The following is a 6,000-nucleotide window of genomic DNA, read 5'->3' as shown; positions in this document are numbered from 1 at the left end:
AAAGAGAAAGGGGTTGTTACGGTTCAGGGTCTTGGAGGTTTGAGTCAATCAGGCTTTAGCTCTGTTATTTGTCAGTTTGAGGTAGTAGAGCAGTAGCAGGATAACACGTCAGAACCATTTGCCTCATTATCCAGGAAGCAAGAAGAGAGCAGAAAGGGCTGGGTTCCCACAATCCCCTTGAAGGTCATGCCTCCATTAACCTCGGGACTTCCCACAAGGCCCCACCTTCCAGGAGCAGGGAACTGAGGATCCTGTCTTAAACACACAGCAGGTGTATGAGAGATAGTATGAAAATTATAGCAGAGTCCTCGGCCCTTGGGATTTTATTATTTGGGCTACAAATTCATTCTTTCAGTCAGATGTTATGGTATGTTATATGTGTGTGGGCTCTGTGGTTTGCACTTAGTACCTCAGCACTGTCCTTTAGCTTTTGAACTCAAGGCCGGCACACTACCACTAGCGCCACATTTCCATGTCCAGATTTTTGGTTCATTGGAGATAAGAGTTGCAGGCTTTTCCTGCTGGCTTTGAACTGCGATCCTCAGATCTCAGCCTCTCAAACAGCTAGTAGCCACCAAAGCTTCTTTCTCTGCCCTTTTCTTTATGAGTGTTTTTGTTGTTTCTAGTGTTCCCCGACCCGGTGCTGAAGTTCTGCTGACTGTTCCTAAGTGGAATACCGCTATGAGGTGTCCCTCGAGAGGCATGCTAGAGTTACAGTGCTGCTGGCCTTGAGTACAGTGTTCACAAGCCAACGATCTATTAAACAGGAATATCAGTAACATGAGGCTGTACATCCATCAGTTAATGGAACTGTTGTGGCCTGAAGCTCGAAGGAACCTAGGCCCAAGGAGCAATCACCGAGTATTGACTAACTCTGCAGTAAATTCATTGAGAACTGCTACTGTAAATACTAAGAATCAAATGTACTTCCCAGCCAGGCACTGGTGGCTCACGCCTGTAATCCTAGCTACTCAGGAGGCTGAGATCAGAGGATGTTGGGTGGAAGCCAGCCCAGGCAGAAAAGTCCCTAAAAGACTCATCTCCAGTTAAGCACTTAAAAGCCGGAAGTGGCACTGGGGCTCAGAGTAGTAGAGCAAAAGAGTTCAGGGACAGTACCCAGGCTCCAAGTTCAAGCCCCATGACTGACAAAACAAAACCCAAAAAACAAAATGTACTTTCCTAAGGGGTACTCAAAACTTACTTGATCCATTTGTGATTTTTTAAACCATGAGTGTCTTTGACACAAATATATTCCCTACTGCCCATAGCCTCTGGATCTTATCCAGCCCCCAAAAGATACATTTGCGTTTTCAGGACCTATTCAGGGTGCTTTTCCCTTGAGGTTATTAGGATTTCTGGGGGAATTTTTGGTTTGTTTTTATTTTCTCCAAAGTCCATTGAGCAATTTTTGTTTTGTTTTATTTGGTTGTCCAGTTTGGTCTTGAACTTTGGGACACAACTGATCCTCCCCTTTTCAGTCTTGCAAGTAGCTGAGGCTACAGGTGTGCCTCACCATGTTTGGCTTGAGAATTGTATCGTTTAATCTAGCATTATAGGTTGCTTATATTGTACGTGTTCAGCGCTCAGCCTCCTGAGTAGTGAGGATTATAGACGTGAGTCACTGGCCCCTGGCCAGTATTATTTTATTGTATCCTCACAGCTGGATTTACATCCACATCTGTTTGGCCTTCCAGTCTGAGGGCTTCTGTGGCACACTGCGCATCCTCAGTGTCACCTGCTTTTTTCTTCTGTCAACCTCACAGAATGCATCAGGACGACGCGGGTCCAGGGCCTTCGTGCCAACGGAGCAACCCAGCACCGCTTGGCTCAAGGGAAGATCAGCCAGGTGGGGAGCACGCCACTGTCTGCAGCTGCGACCTGGGGCTTTGGAAGAAAGGGAAGTGAGCAGAGCGCTGGTGGCTCACGCCTGGAATCCTAGCTGTACAGGAGGCTGAGATCTGATGACTGCAGTTTGAAGCCACTCAGGCAGGGAAGGCACGAGACTCTTAACCACCAGAAAACCAGAAGTGGCACTGTGGCTCAAGAGGTAGAGCTTAAGCTCAAGGGCAGTGTCCAGGCCTTGAGTTCAAGCTCAGGATGAGCACCAAAAAAAAAAGGGGGGGGGAGGGGGGAGGAAGGAAGGAAAATATACAGGAAGAAAAGAACACATCCCAGACCATCTCTTTTATTTCTTCCATTTTAACTATAATAAATTGAGGCAGTATTCACTTTATATCTACATTTCATAACCTGAAAAAGCACTATTGCAGCATGCATAGCTGCTCTGTTAGACACAACGAGCAGATCTCTGTGTCAAGGCTCTTAAGGCAATGGTAATTAAATAGATTTTTTTGGTTATTCCTGTCCCATATTCTGTACTAAGTTGATGAACCTGTTTAATTAGTATATGAAAGTGACCATAGCTGACCTCACATCAAAGCGCCCCATTGTTGCTGTGTGCTGACCTGAATTTTAATTGTGTGCTTGGCTCTTTCATTGCACAGAAATGTGCTAGAGAAGGGCATAGATTTCTTCGTGGCAGTGGGGTTCCCTCCCCCCCGCCCCCCATGTGTTGAGTTCATTATAACATGCAGTATTCAGTTCTAGATTCCACAGCCAGGCTCCGAACAAACCCCCTTGTTTGCAAAGAGCCAGAGGTTTAAAGCTGGGCACTGTAGCTCATGCCTGTAATATTAGCTCCTCACTTGGCTGCAATCTGAAGGCCAGTTCAAAGCCAAACCCAGGCAGAAAAGACGATGACACTCTTACCTCCAATTAACCAGCCAAAAGCCAGAAGTGGAGCTGTTGTTCAAATGGTAGAGCTCCAGGGGACTTAGCTCAGTGAAAGAGCACTTGTCTGGCAAGTCCAAGGCCCCGAGTTTGGTTCTCAACTCTGCAAAGTCAACTAAAACCCCACAAGGCAATAAGTGGTAGAGGTCCAGGAGCATCAATCGATAGAGCTAAGGGACAGCACCCAGCCAAATACTGGCTTTGAACATGAACAGAGTCATAGTTTAACAGTTATCTTCAACAAGGTAGAAGTGGCAGTTAGGTTCCTTCCCTCCCTTCCTTCCTTCCTTCCTTCCTTCCTTCCTTCCTTCCTTCCTTCCTTCCTTCCTTCCTTCCTTCCTTCCGTTGTGGGGCTTGAACTCTGGGCCTGGGGTCTGTCACTGAGCTTTTCAGCTCAAGGCTCTTGAGCCACAGAGCCCCTTCCAGTTTTCTCATGGTTACTTGGAGATAAGAGTCTCATAGACTTTCCTGCCCCGGCTGGCTTTGAACCACGATCCTCAGAGCTCAGCCCACTGAGTAGCTAGGATTATAGGAGTGAGCCATCCACACCTAGCCAGAAATAAGTTTTCATTGTGCATTTTTTGTACTTAAAATTTTTAGCTAGTTAAAAAAATCACATAGAAGGGCTGGGAATATGGCCTAGTGGCAAGAGTGCTTGCTTTTTACACATGAAGCTCTCGGTTCAATTCCCCAGCACCACATATATGGAAAACGGCCAGAAGGGGCGCTGTGGCTCAGGTGGCAGAGTGCTAGCCTTGAGCAAAAAGAAGCCAGGGACAGTGCTCAGGCCCTGAGTCCAAGGCCCAGGACTGGCCAAAAAAAAAAAAAAAAAAAATCACATAGAAAAAATATACAGATAAAATGTCATAGATAGCATAAAAATAGTGACTGTATACACATTGAATATATTTACACATAAATGTACAATATTTATCACTGTTGAAATGTATATTTTTGGAGCAGCTCAAGTGCTGCTATAAAAAAAACGAAGTCATATGGCTTAGTTTATTTCAAGTCACAAAATCATACTTTAAAAATTGGAAGGAATATACTCCACTACATTTTTGTACATTTATTTCTCAGCTTCCACATGATGTAAGTCCAGAGCCCAGTTATTTTACTAAGGTTTTGGTCATTGGGTTGTTTTTTAAACACTGAAGGTCGCTACTTCTGGTATTTAAGCCTTAAGAAAATAGGTATGAGCTGGGCAACTGTGGCTGGCTCCCGTAATCCTAGCTACTAAAAGAGGCTGAGAGCTGAGGATTTCAGTTCAAAAACCAGCCTGGGAAGTAAAGTCTGTGAGACTCTTATCTCCAGTTAACTACCTAAAAAGCTGGAAGTGGAGCTGTATCTCAGACGCTAGCCTTGAGCAAAAGAAGCTCAGGGACAGCACCCAGGCCATGAGTTCAAGTCCTGGAACCGGCACACACACACACACACACACACACACACACACACACAAAATAAGTATGCTAATTGTGTTGGTCACAGCTGTGTGTGTGTGTGTATTATTACATGTATCTTACATAAAGATAAAGAAAGAGACCACTTCAGTTTCTTAGCTCCACACTTGCCATGTTCTCATTTAGAGTTCTAGGTAGGCCCACTGAAGATGCGAAGGGGCTCCAATGACAACACAGTCTCCCAGGGTGCATTGGTGCCCAAGAGGGGGTCTGAGCAATGGGGACTCTCAGTGGGCCAAGGGGAAAGCTGTGGATGGATTCTCCAAACCTTTATTTATTTATTTTTTGTCAACCCAGTACCCTATGCTTGGTAGGCAAATGCTCTGCCACTTAGGTTGCACTCTCTCCACCTGGCCATTTTGCTTTTACTTTTATTTTTGAGATGCAACCTTTGCCCGTCAGATGTTGAACTTGAAATCCTCCCTGCTTCTACCTCCTGAGCAGCTGAGATGGCAGGTGTATACCATGCTCAGCCTCAAGCTGCTGTCCTTAACTAGTTCTCCTCCTGCTCTCTTGCTCATATAGGTTTTTTTTTTTTAAATCCTAACACAAACTTGCACTATGAACTTTGTACATTCATTTAATTGCTTTGATCTTCCATGCCTTCATCCATAAAAATGAAGATTAGCACATTATCTCCAAAGCTTGCTCCAGTAAATGAGTTCTGTGGTAGTTTTGTCAGAGTATTTGACTAAGAAGACAGTTCAACTATTTCTTCACGTACCTTTTCTTTTTGAGGTAGCTCTTATTCTTTATCTTTCATAAGCATTAAAAGCAAACAAAAAAATAGCCTGTTGGTTTTTGATGGTTTAATGGATAGCCAAAGTAGCTGGATTCCATAGAGTATCAAAATGATGTTAGATTTCTTTTTCTCTTCCCAGAATGGTGGTTAATTTTCTAAAGAAAAGCATCTACCTCTGTTTCTATTGCTACATTATCACAGCCAGAAACAAGCCATGTTAGGAAGGTCAGAAGAGACAGGGACAGTTTTTGTATTTGTTTTTGTGTCATTGGCAAAATCCCATTAGTGGTAATTCCTGCTCCAGGTTTAAAAAAAAAGTGTTGTATTGTTTTCTTGCTGGAGAAGATGCTAGCACATCAGCTGGGCCTCTCCTTCACACAATAAGCCAGCAGGAGGCTGAGGTATGTCTGCTCTTCTGCGGCCCGCATCTGGCTAATCCCACCTCTAAGTGGACAGCATTATATTTCTTCCTTGTGCTGACAGGAATTCCTGCCGTGGGGCTTTCTGTCGCCAAGGCTCGAAAGCTCACTTCTAGAAAGGCTCCTCCCCCAGTGTGGCTCAGGTAGGCAGCTATCCTGGGAGCGGTGGTGGCAGGCATAGCTGGGACAGGAATGGAGGATCAGGGGGCAGAAGGGATCAGGGTATGCAAAGGTCCCCCCCGTTCAGAAGCTAGGATCCCACAAGTGACTCCTGACTCTTCATGACCCAGTAAAAATCTCTTTGGCTGACCTTTTCTTGCATTTTTATTTTTGCATAGTTTTTTCAGGCACCTATGTCTCCAAAATGTGAATCTTTAGGTTCAGATTTTGATTCCGACCTGACAGAGGTGGTTTATGGATAGTGGACATGGCCCACGTGTCTCTGTGTGGACAGACACCCCCCCCCCCTTACTACAAGCCATCTTCCCTAGCACATTCAATGCAACCCCAGGAAATTATAGTAAAGATGGGGAGGGGGACTTTATGATCTTCACCCCCAAGCCCTGAAGGTGGCTATGGAGGATTG

Source organism: Perognathus longimembris, chromosome 24 (assembly GCF_023159225.1).
Source record: "Perognathus longimembris pacificus isolate PPM17 chromosome 24, ASM2315922v1, whole genome shotgun sequence".
Taxonomy (NCBI): domain Eukaryota; kingdom Metazoa; phylum Chordata; class Mammalia; order Rodentia; family Heteromyidae; genus Perognathus; species Perognathus longimembris.
Note: the sequence above shows the minus strand (reverse complement) of the source record.